Below are 13860 nucleotides of genomic sequence, written 5' to 3' on the forward strand. Positions count from 1 at the left end.
GATATGCTCATTTTTCAAATGAGCAAGCCTTTTATGCTCCATATTAAAAGTAATATCTTTGTGCAAAGAGTGCCTAGAAGAGGTGAATCTAGAAAATTTAAATAAGTTATCATGGCCTAACTTAGCATTAGCAACAACTTCATTAGTGTTAGGATAAATAACAGAGCACATGTCCCTATGAAACTCAACTTTTTAATTTTGACATAATTTTACAATAGAAAGAAGATTGTATTTCAACTCAAGAACATAAAGGACATCATGTAAGTTTCCATTTGAAATACTAACATTACCAAATCCTTCAACTTTACAACTATGATTATCAGCTAATTGAATTGGAATATTCGAAGGATTACATTTTAAATAATCAAACACTTCTTTATTAAAAGTAACATGTTGAGACGCACTAGTATCAATAATTCATTCTAAAATTTTTAGAAACATTGTAACTAATAGTAAAAGCATGACGAGATGGATGAGATTTTTGATTTTTTTATTCATAAGTTGATTATCTTTTTGTTTTTTAAAACAATTATTAGTTACATGACCATCTTTCCCACAATAAGTACAGTGAGGTTTTTTATTAGATTGATTAGGATGAGTATTATTACGATGAGTGTTTGGATGATTATTGAGATTATTATTATAAGTATTGGGAGAATCCTTATTAGAAGATTTGAAATTTTGATTTTTACTTTTAGACACAAAAGCATGTTCATTAGATCTAAGAGTACCAAATTGTAACAACTTAGCTTCCTCTTGACGTAACAAAATTTTGAAAAATACTATAATCTAATTGAGTAGACAACATAGGAATAGAAAGTTGAGAATGAACATTAGTAATCAATTGTTGAAATTGTCTAGGAAGACATTTCTTTAAAATAATGGTAATTAATTTAATATCATTGAGAGTAACACCTAATCCAATTAGTTGACTTTTAATATAATCAAATTGAAGTTAAAATTCATCCATGGATTTGAAATCAATATACCTCAAGTCTTCCAAATTGTCTTGCAATTGAATCTTGTGTGATTCAGATGGCCTGTCATACGTTTGCTTTAAAATATCCCAAGCTTCGTCGGCATTAGTGCAATGAAAAATTAGAATATATCAATCTGGATTAAGAGATATACCAATGAGGCCAAGGGCTTCCTCATTTTTAGTATTCCATCCATTTTTTTCATTTTGTGTAGCTAAGGTACCAGGAACTACATAAGGGTTAGTAGCAACATCTAAAATATGCTTAAAATGAAATATAAACGAAAGATGAGTTTTTCAAGCATGATAGTTTGAGTTATTTAACTTGACTTCTGGAATTAAAGTTGACATGATTTAAAAATTATGTTTAAAATTTAAATAATAGATTTCTAATAAAAAAGTGAGACTTATTATCCACAAGAATGTTAAATAATTATTAAGAGATTTAGAGAGTCAAAATTAAAAACTAAAATGTTCCCTGCAAAACCACTAGTTAGATTGAAGACATAGGAAAAATAAAAATTTGAAAATTTGAAAAAATGTGTTACACACAGAGAGCAATAAATTTTTTAATTTAACTCTATTTTCAATAAAATTTAAAGGGTTTTTTCATTTTTGTCTTCTAAATGTTGTTCAAATTTCAGCCAAACCTAGATCACGGATTGATAGATATCATAAAAATACGAACTATTGTCTTAAAATTTGAAAAATAAATAATACTACACATATAGTACAATAAATTTTGCAATACTATTCTGATACAAATGAAATTTAAAGAGTTTTTTTGTTTTTATGTCTTCTAAATCCTGTTAAAATCTCAACCAAACCCAGATCATAGATTATGAGATATAAAAAAAATACGAACTATTGTACTTTCCTTTCTAAAACAAAAAACAGAAAAAAAAACTTGAATTTCAAAAAACTTTAAAAACCTACAATAGAAATAGGGTTAGATACAATTAAAAAAAATAAAAAGTAAAGAATCCTTTGGCAGCAAGCCTTCCAAAGAACGTTAGAAAAAATTAAAAATGAAGAACTCTTTGGCAGCAAGCATTCCAAAAAGGGTTAGAATGAATAAGAAAGAAGAAAATTTACAAAAGAATAAGATAAGACTTTCAATATTTCAAACTTCAAGATCTTCACAATATCAAGCTCTTCTAATGAACCCTTCACATAAGCTCAAAACAAGGATTAGTAGCTCTGATACCATGTAAGAAAAATGATTGAAATGATATAATATAATAAAATGAAATAACATGAAATGATAAATTTAATCCAAGAGAGCAAGAAGAGTTTTACTATACAAATGATACAAGATCAATGGAGAAATACCAAAGAGGAAGCAACACAAGAGACAAGGATTTGATAAGGGGAAAACAAAGAAAACCCCTTGTGAGTATTATGAATGAGGCAAAAGCCTAAGAATGAGAGAGAGAGAGAGAGAGAGTAAAATAGCTCATTTAGAATAGCATCAAAAACTTGATGTGAATAATGGAGACTAGATGAAAATGTGTGTGTGTGTGTGTGTGTGTGTGTGAGAGAGAGAGAGAGAGAGAGAGAAGCACCTCTTTTAAAGAGATGAGAAAGGAGTTGCATGTCTTTGAATGTGTAACTCTCATTTCTATGAATGCCACATTCATAAACAGTGTGTGCAAAGTGTCAAGTTTCTCTTAAGGAGGAATATCTATTTTCTTTGTTAAAAGAAATACAAAAATGAGTTGTCCTCAGAAGTGGACAATAGGACAAGAATGACATGTCCTTTACATGTGGGCTAGAGGAAAAATAAATAATACATAAGGGATGCCTTGGTTTATCCCCATAAATAAATAAATACAACCAAGGAAAGATTATTAATTCTAACAAGATCACATTTAATAGTGTGTATTGTAAACCTTTAAAAGGGTTGGCTCCTAATAGAGCTCACTTTGAAAGAGTGAAAACATATTGACATGTTGTTGGTGGCTTTTTCCAAACTGTGATTCCATATAAAATCCTAGTGCCAATCTTGTGTTGAAGGGTATGTGTAGGATCATGGTAAACCAAACTATGCTCTTAAGTGGCAATAAAAAATAAGAAAATTAGGGTTATGTCAACTTAACGTATGATTTTCTACTTGTTATTAACTTTATATCAAAAAGTTGAGAGAAAAGAATCTCTAGCAAATTGAATCTAATTTCTAAAATAGTATGACTTATCTCAAAAAACTAAAAATTGATTGATCAAAATTTTGACTTTTAATGCAATATTACAAAAAATTTAGAACAAAAATAAGAAGCAGACGTATGTCTAACCACCTTAATCAAAATCAAATGATAATATTTTTTAATAATATTCGAGATATAAGTAGTAGACTCATGCCTAGATGTGACACATATTTCAGGTATTTTTATTCTAGATAAATAATTAATAATTAATTTTTGACTTTATATTTGTGGAATAAAAAAACTCTCGTGTCTGACCACCTTAACTAATTCAAAACTCTACAAAATTCAAATTTTCATTATTTTTCCTTATAGTAGAAGAAACATAAAATGTGACACATCTTTTAGATTTAAAAAATGTTGTACCATTTGAAAGTTATAGTTATTTTTCAAGTAGTATGTTAGTCAGCACTTTATACATAACTCCATTAGAAAATAAATAATAATTACTTACTAAACTTACAATTTGAAAAACCTTACATTTATGGAAAGATAAGAACATTCTTAAGAAACCCTTTTCATTTCATCAAATTTTGGTGGGAAAAAAATTGTTAGCTACATGTTTGAAGTATAAATCACATAAAAACACGTCGAAAGCGCATTTTTTAGATGTTTTCGAAGTTGATCATATAGGTTTGGTATCAAAAGATATAATAGACTTTATAAAGATGTTAATTGTTTTCATTTAGTATTAGGGTCATTGGGAAAAATGTTGGAATAAATTTTGAAATAGTTTGAGATATTTCAGAACTATAGATTTTTCAGATTGCCACTTTTTGGCATGCCATGATCCTGCACATACCCTGAATTCTTTATATGTTTATACATTTGATAATATTTTCATTTAGAAAATTATATTATGTTTGAGAGAATAATTTAATCTATAAAAATTTGTAATAGATTGATCTATTTTAGTGCAAAAATAAAGATTGTTCTATAGAATGAAAGAGAAGCAAGATTAAAACAAGAGAGTACACATGAGACTGTGCCCCATTTAGTACACATGAAATTGTCATTTCAGATTACCATGTGCATTCAAAACTCAAAACTAACACCTCCACTACATTATTTTGAGAATTCTATCCCAAATATAAAGGAAATTACATCTAATTTTGAGTTTAGGTGACAAAGTTATGGCCATGCAAAGTAAGACTACCAAAATAAAAATACAATTGAAGAAGGGTGAATAAGAAATCTTTTTTCTTAAACTTGACAAGCTAATGGATGTCACAACAAATTAAAAAAACTCACTGCGATGTGCACAAGGATGTCAAATTTCAATTCATGAGTGGGTAGATTTTGGTAAAAAAATATTAGCCCACATGCACTAGGTTAGTTGATCTTTGGCTCTTTATAACAAGAAATGCTCCAAACCAAAGAGAAGAAGTGATTAGGAGTCATTGAAGCAAGTGGTTAATGGCCTTTAATGTGGTAAACATAGATGTTGGCCAACCTTGGTCAATGTTGACTGTGGGCAACTTATAAAGTCACAAAGAAGTGTTTAGGTGGCTAGTACTTGTTGGCAAAGGGTTTAAATATATATTTTATTAAAAAACATACTCCCTACTACATTAGTTTGCATGCCAAAAGCTCCAAATTCAGAACAAGGACCTCCAAACTCCAAAATAGGTTGAATCATATATGAAAATTCATCTCTCAAACCTTTTGGACACAATGAAAAGGTCTATTTGGCCTAAAAATGCTCAAACTTGCATAACCTCCTTTAGATTTGAGCTTCAAGAATGTGTTTGTAATTGATGCAAACAAACTCTGGTTTCGATGAAACAAAAGTTGATTTTGAAATTTTCAAACATTTTGGATGTAATGTAATTGTCAAAATGGCTCTATGAATCCACTAGAGTTCTGCAATCAATAAATTAAGAAAAAATACATAAATGCAAGGTAGGGATTATTGGGTCTTCATAAATCCTTTATGATTCTCTAGTTCATATAGAAATGCAAGAGAATAGCATATGAGATTTTACAAGAACTCTAATAAACATAATCTACTCTTCTAAAATTTCTCTAATATCATGTTAGAATTTGTATTAAAAAAATAAAAATCATAATCTAATGAAAGGCATAGATAAATAAAGAGGATATAAAATTGTACAAATAATAATAAAAGAAAAATCTCTTCTGTAAATGTTCAAAGGCCTAATACCATCAATATTTCCTAATATATAATACATAATAGCTAGCATATTTATATATGCAAGAGATGGGAGGATACTTGGATAAGATTGAGACAAGTATCTCAACTTGGAGGAAGTAGAATCCTAATGAAATCAACCACCTACAATCTAGAAGGGTGGTGTCCAAATTAGAATTAACCACATGCTATATCTTAGGAGTAAATGGAGTTAAAAGGATGACTCACAGTACCCTCCTAATAATAATATCCAATAATATACAAGTCCTCCTAATTTATGATCTCACTTAAGTAAACTTGATATAAGAGTGAAATAGAAAACAACTATTTACTCTAACATACGTCAATGAAAAAGATAACATTTGAATGCTTCAATGTAGATCTCCTCCCTTGATGTCCAACAATAGGATAGATCTTTAAGAAGAAACATGTACAAAGGATCCTTCAATTCTAGATAGAAGTATCTTTTCTTGAATACTTAAAAATGTTTGATTATCTTGAATCCTTGAGCTCCTTAAATGAAAAATGATGAAATCATGACTTGAGAGAAAGAGCTTGAGATTACTTGAGAGTGTGATATGAAAATGAAGCCTCTAAGACCTCTTATATATGGTTTTCTCTGAAGAAAACAATAGAAGTTGAGAAGAGAGGACAACCAAACTAATTAAATTTCTTAGGCCTTTCATGCCCTGGGCCTCAAAATTACATGCAACTAGGTTGACTAGGTTGACCTAGTCCAGAGCACTTCGATGTAAGTTTAGCTTTTTCTAGAGGATTTTTCTAGAGTTCCATAGAAAGAAGAGGTGGTCACCATAAGGATTAGGGTAGATAGTAGAAGAAAATAGCTCAAATGGACATTGAGCATGGTTATATCCATGGTTCGAGAAATATATTATAAAAGGGGTGCTAAAAGGTCTTAAAAGATACGTGTGTAAATTTTAAGATAATACATCTCCTATGTTCCCTCATTCATAGTATTAAATACTTCAAGAAGAAAAATAGAAAGATATCTTTCCATGAAGGTTTAATTCTTCTAATTTTGGACTATATAAAAAATAATATGGGAAATCCTACTCAACTTGGGTTCTCGGATAAAGCCAATATGTCTATTGGGCCTAGTAGTGGTTAGATAAGTTGGAAAAGAATTTTGGGTAAACTAGAAATGGATTTTCCTTACGTTATTAAGAAGGTTAAGCCCAACCTAGATGAGAGTAAAATGGAGACTAAGTTGAAAGAGGAAATTATTAAGGATTTAATGTAGGTGGCCACTGCTACTAAAGAGGAGGAGAGTATGAATACAAAGGATGAGGGAGGGAGTACCGAGTCATATGGGTGAGTTTTGAAAACATGTTTCCCTAAAATTTATACTTCAAATTCCCCTATTTACTCTTCCTCTATGGGAGGAGAGTTCTTTGCCAACAAAATTAAAATGTTATTGATAATGTGGATGTTGATGAGGGAGATAATGAAGCTTCAGTGCTAGTGAATTATGTTGATTTCATTGATCATGATATTCCCATTTCTTAAAGCATGTGACTAAGAAGGAGGCAAAGATAATGAACTAACAACATATTGAGCACTTATTTGAGGAGATGAGGAAAGATATGTTAATACCCTACTTGCTAGAGGATAATCTAAAAGATATGAAGGTGGACCCACTCTTTGTCTTGTTCGTGACAACCAAAGCCATTTCTCTTTAATCAATTTGGATGGAGAATTAGAAGTCCAATTCTATTAAGGCCTTCAATGTCAAATATAGAGCCCTCAATGCTAAATTTGGTGAGATACAGGGGAAACTACAAAATTCTAATAATAACGAGGTTGATGGGAGAAAGGAAGTTTTATATAGTAAGCTAGAGGAGTTCCAAGGAAAGATCAACCAAATGGAGGTCACTATTAAGAAAATTTTTAATAGTTGTAAGATTATTTTGTCCACATTTGTTCATTTTCTGAACAAGTAGGTGGGGAAATTTGATTAGTATACACAAATTGGCTTTGGACTTGAAATGAGTGATTCTTCATGTCAGGATGTCTAGTTTGAGAAGCCAAGCAAGATCAAGTTCAAAGAAAATATAGGTTGTTGACTCTCCTAACAATTTTCTAGGTAGGTTGTGTTGAAGATGTCTTAGCTTAAAGGGGAATTGGTTACCTCTGCTATGGAGCTAGTATGGCTTCCTGGATTTTTCTTTATTTATCTTTTTGGGGGGTTAGTTGGAGGGGGGAGGAGGGGTGGTGGTTTATTTTTTCATTTGTGTTGGCTAGCTTAAACTAGCTATTGGTTAAACCAACATAGATGACATGATTCGTATGATGTACATAAATGTGTTATCATTTGTAATGACTATGAAATTTGAGATCCCCATAATACCTTTTTTTACCCTTTAATTAAAACCATCTGATAGCATCAAGAAATATAAAACCTTAACTAGAGCTACCAAAAGAACACTCTTATTACACATTAATACAAGTGAAAAATACATAACTAAAACCCTTGATAGTAATAAAACATATTAATCTTCTGAAGAAACTTGTACGAGATTTTTAAGAAGAGAATTGAAAAAATAAAACATAAAAATTTAACTATGCTAATTTATGAGGCTATGACTAACACAATGAGAAACAATATGAACAAAAGGGAGGGAAAAACACCTTATAAACTGTTTCCTTCATTTCATTGATACTCTTCATAAACTTGTCACTAGATCTTTTGCTATATTCCCAGGTGTAAACATCTTTAAAATTCAATAAATTTCTCATGAACTTTTGAAACTTTATATTTCATATGGTCACAAGTTTGAATAGCTTGAGTTGGAGGGCTTTATTTCCAAGCCTCTAAGAATGAAAATCTAAAATGAATCTCAAAAACTTTTGTTAGGCTGTCTACAATATGTCATATACATTATGTTATCACAAAATGCCAAAATGCCACTCACAAGGCAATGGCAATTGAGTATAAATTTTCTTCTATTAAATTGATATAAACTTTGATAATATGAAAAACTCTATATTAATATCTGAGTAATTAGTTCAACCTTTGAAAGTCAACAAAATCAACAAGATTGGATTTAATTTAACTTAGTTTAATATCAATACCAAAAGCATTTGAAAGACAGCATGTTTAATATCTTCAAGTAAAACATCAGTATATTTCTTTTGAGAAAGACATTCTAATGAAACAAAAACAATTACTTTTATGACATATTTTTGATAAATTAGTTTTTAAATATTGAAATAAATTTTGATTAATATATTTCTATAATTAATTTTTAATTATCTCAATACAACAATATGACAACAGCCAACAAAACAGTTCAAATACGTTCCAACTATTTTGGTATAAGAAAAACAATTGGCCCAGTTACGTACGTTGACATAAAAATTAGTGTGGCAAATTTAACCTTTTCCTATAATATTGCCGTCCACATATTGAAAATGTCCTTTACTATAAATTATACCGTGGCTGACTCAGCTAAATTGTGGGATCTTGATCGTCATTGTTTACATCAGATTGCATGCGGGCCTTTTCAAAAAACAAATTGGTCAAGCAACTCAATAAATTTTGTACTCAACTGTTTGTACGCACTAAGAGCAATAAAATATTCGCGGTCCATTTTTGTTTGAATCGGTAAAGCCTTAGATTCCCCTTTGGTTTCGGGAAGATGACAGGAATTGGCTTTTTCAAAATTGGGATTTGAAATTTTTTTCGTTTGTTTCAAAATTGGCAAAATGGAATTAGCATATTGGAATTTCAATTTTACCTCAAAACCAGGTTCTCCAACTTCCTACTACCAAATAGGAATTGAAAATCAAAACCTAGTACCTAGTTATGTTTTCTATGGAGTGTAAAAACAATAGATTGGACTACTTTTTGAAATTTGCCTTCAATTCCACACAAAAATGTGTCTTCACATGCATCTTCCGAGTGAAACAAATAGTTCAAGTAAAATTCCAAAAAATAGAATGAAGATTTGCAAAACCTTGATTTGGCTAAACCAAGGTTTGTAGAAATCCGAGTTTTTCAAATTCCACGAACCAAACGGACACAAAAGGTTGCGTATTATCGTATTGTGATTGACATTTATCGACAAAATGATTCTCTGAGTAAAATCCATTTAGGAGAATATGTTGTAGGAATCATGATACTTCTAATACATCTTGTGAGCGCTGGATGGACAAAACAAACTAAAATGGAAAAATATTCAATGTGTGTTACTAATAGATTTCATTAATTTTCCCATATCAATTACATTACAAGATGCTTCTATTTATAGAGAGCTTTGGAAACCTCTAGATATTACTGGTCATAGCTAACTTATAATTTTAAATTTCACCTACAATCACCTACTTCTACATGTGGTTCCTTTCTTGCCAAGGTACTTAATGTAGAGGCACCTACATGTGGTAGGTGGAGGGACCTACATACTAGAAAATACTAGTAATAATTTATAATTTTATATTTCTGTGGTAGAAATTACCACAAATCTCTAGAATGTTCCAAAATATGTTTCACTCACTTAGAGTTTGGCAAAATTTTCTATTTATGTCTCTTCAAAAGATATGAGTAGGTCAATAAATAATATAGTTAAATTTAAGGTGTAATATATAATAAACATGGTATTAGGACATTTGTGTATATTAATTTATTGTAAGATTGTACAAGATTGCCATGATCAAGTGGACTTTTAGATTTTTAGTGTGATTTATGTTAAAATGATCTATTAAGTCAAAATTCACCTTTTGACTTGTGCATGCAAAACCAGACCTGCCAAGTTATAACTACAAAAATATCAAAATAATTGCCATAATGACTCTGTTATATAGAAACAGTCCACTAAAAATGAACTATAATATTTAGAAACATAAGATGACCCAAGTTGACTGCTATGGGGGAAACAAAATTCTCTGGTTGAACCGGCAAGAAAGATTCCTGTTCTGCGGTCTGTTTCCTTCCATATGTCTTCACATATCATACCAGTGAATTATATATTCCTGGCCACGGCATCAAACTTGCAGAGGCACAAACAAAAATGGGCTTAGCAAACGAGAGACGCCCTTCTCCATGTCAGTCTGTTCAAACCCTAAATCACGCTTTCTAAGAAGAAAACGGGCCTTACATGGATCAGGGCTTTCTATTATCCGCCCAACAAAATTTTCCATCATCGATCATGAGCAAGCAGGAGCATAGAGATCTACTAAAGAGTATGAGTAATGAGATCATGTCAGAGCAGTTTCCTGAATTTTCATTCCCAAATCAAGATGTTGCCGAATCATCTGATCAATTGGGTGAAGAGATATCATCAAAGCACGAGGCTCTGACATCTGAAGAAATCTTGAAAATGGCTGGTGCGCGTTATATTGAGGGCACTGGTTTTGGCTGCGAGTCTTATTTTGTCATTCCAGCCCTCCCAATGGAAGATCAGAGCGGATTAGATTTGGCTCAAATTCTTTTTGTGTCTGCAGATATGACGAGCAACAGGCAATACAATCAAGCCGCCAACTTGTTGAAGCAATGCCGGAGTTTTTCTTCACAGTGGGGAAACCCTACACAGAGGGTGTGTTATTATGTCTCCGGGGCGCTGCTGGAGAGAATCGAACGCGAGACCAGGCAGGATATAAAGAAGAGTAATATGTCACATCTGGATTTGGCATACGGTTTCGAGAGCGGGACAAGTAAGACTGAGTTTTATGGCCTGGTTGCTTTTTATACCAGAGCCTTGCCTTATGTTAAACTGCTGCAGTTTACGTCTATGCAGGCAATCATAGAGGCCGTGGGAAATGCGAGGAATATTCATTTGATTGATCTGGGGATTCGTACCGGGTGCCAATGGACGGTGTTGATGCAGTATCTCGCCCTAAAAGGTGGTTGTTCTCTTGAGCTTCTGAAGATCACAGCCGTTGGAATGGACGGGGAAGAACTTAGGGTTAGTGGGAGAAGACTTGGTGAGTTTGCCAAATCACTGGGTATTCCATTTTTATACAGGACGGTTGAGATTTCAACCATGGAGGAACTTAATGAAGGTTTGTTTGATGTTAAACAAGGTGAGGCTGTTGCAGTTTATGCTCCCATTGTTCTCAGAAGCCTGTTATATAAGCCAGCTCTTCTGGAGAGGGTTGTGAATGGGATAAAGAAATTAAGACCTAAGATTTTCGTCGTTACAGAAATTGAAGCGGATCATAATTCTCCTTCTTTTGACAACCGATTCATTGAGGTGCTTTTCTATGTCAGTAGTTACTTGGATTCCGTGGATGTTGCCTGGCCGGATAGGAATGATATTCAGAGGGTCAAGTTTGAGGAAGTTTTCTGTGGGAGCCAAATAAGGAATATGATTGCTTTTGAGGGGAATGATAGGAGGGTTAGACATGTTAGAACTGATGTTTGGAGGAGTTTCTTTAGGCATACGGGATTAAAAGAAATGGGGTTCAGTTACCAGGCTTGGTATCAGGCCAGATTGCTCTTGAGCAAGTTTCGTGGAGGAGATTGGTATAGTGTGGAGCCCAGTGGAGCTGCTATGACCATTGCGTGGAGAGGAACCCCATTAGCTGCAGTTTCCGTATGGACTTGAGGCTGAATGTGGGCATTGAAAATTTGTGTCCAAATGCTTGATCTTTCATCTTATCGTTGTTAAAATCTCCCAGTTCAAGTCTCTCTTGAGGAATCCTATGAAAAGAAACTTTATAAAAATTGTCTCATTTACTTTTCACTGTATTTTATAATTTGTCATGAGATAAATATATGCGTGTATGGGTGGACTTTTGCATACAGATTTACAGGGACCAGATTTAAGTGTGGAATGGGGAAAAAAGAGAAATAATGTTGGTTTGATTTTGTGATATAGCAATTTGTTGTTTCTTTGTTTGATTGTGTAAATAGATTTATTTGATTGTGTAAATAGATTTAAGTGTGGAATGGTGAAAAATAGGAATAATATTGTCTTGACTTTGTGATAAACCAATTGGTTGTCTTTTGTCATGATTGTGGTAATAGATTTTAGTGTGGAATGGTTAAAAAGGACAAATAATATTGACATGACTTTGTGATACAACAATTTGTTGTGTCTTAGTTTGATTGAAAAAATATTTGTGTATTCACATTTCTTATTACACTGGCCGATCTTTCATTAGAAGAAACATGAAAGAAAGCATAAGGAGACATTGGGGATGACATTCCTTATGCTCTATTTCATCCTTCTTGTTCATGGATCAGTGGGTGCCGTACAAAATCTTGATGTAAAAATATTTATACAATCTAATTCAAAAACAACAAGATGCATATGATCTCATAGATTGTGAGAATCTACTTGTTCTTTTTGTGATACAAATTTAAATGTATAAGTTCTAAATATAAGATGGTGCAAAAAGAGAAATAATACAAAGATTAATTATATTTAAATTATCAATAAACATTATAAAAAATTAAAAAATAATTTTCCATTGAAATAGATCTAGGTTTTTTTTGCCTCGATTCTCTACTTAGAAATATTGTCAAAATTCCATCATTCTAAGCCAAAACAAGTTACAAATGTTTCAACAAGATTTAGAAGACTTGATAATTATTTGCATTTTTAATGATTTTGTGATATTGATACTCTTGGCTTGTGCTGAGCTCTGTCTAGCATTTCAATTTTTTGGAATCCTATGTCTAGGTCAAAAGTTATGAGAGGTTAAAGAAACTTTCAAAACAACTATTTTCAATCAATACATTAACCTTTGAATTCAATCAATCGTGAATGTACCATATGTTAAACTATTTATTATTTTATGCATTGGTGTGGATCACTCAATTTGGCGTAGAAAAACATGTTCATTTCATGATATCTTGATTTGGATGTATTGATATGGCTTATCACTTCATATGTTAGGATTTTTCATACTTCTTGTACCATCATTATATTTGTATGCTCAAAACCCCTTTGTAAGTTGTCATCTTTTGTGACTCTTGATTAGTAGTCATGTGTCTATTATCCAAGTTCTATTTATTTTTTCTTTTAGTTTCAATTCTATCATTTCATACTTACAGGTGAAAAATATAGAAAAATCCAAAATACTCTAGAGGGAGTCACCCCTCTCAAACCGCAAAGAAATATTGCAATCTAATAGTGATCAATTAGAGTCTCTCTAACTGTTGACACGTGTCACTATTCATAGGTTTACCAACGATTTTGAAAATGGATCATGTTTGATTTTTAGTTTAGATCTTAATTTTTCATTTCTGCCTTACTCAAAACTCCATTATTCCTAACAAAGAAGAATATATTATCTACAGTTTCTTGAAGAACTAGTCGATGTTGTAAATATAAATGAATCGATGCAGATGATTGGTAATGGATTATCTTTATTGGAATCTCCTCGGTCAACTTTCTCTTGCCCAATTATAGGAAACCTAACCCTATTTGTCTGGCACTGTACCTGCCTTAAAGTGGACTATAATCCTTAACTTTTGTTCTCTAAAAACAATTGGTGTTTTGTTTCAAGTAGAGGGCGACTCAAATCTAATTAGATGTCCAATATTTCTGTTTTATATTGCTAATTTA

The 13860-nt window shown here is 31.8% G+C and overlaps 1 pseudogene; it reads left to right on the forward strand.

Moving 5' to 3' along the window:
* Positions 1-10356: 10356 nt before the first annotated feature.
* On the forward strand, positions 10357-11892 carry LOC149561224 (DELLA protein RGL1-like; annotated as a pseudogene).
* The last annotated feature ends 1968 nt before the right edge of the window (positions 11893-13860 follow it).

The sequence above is a fragment of the Cupressus sempervirens genome, chromosome 4, assembly GCF_028749045.1.
Source record: "Cupressus sempervirens isolate cs-2001-9-10 chromosome 4, ASM2874904v1, whole genome shotgun sequence".
NCBI lineage: Eukaryota > Viridiplantae > Streptophyta > Pinopsida > Cupressales > Cupressaceae > Cupressus > Cupressus sempervirens.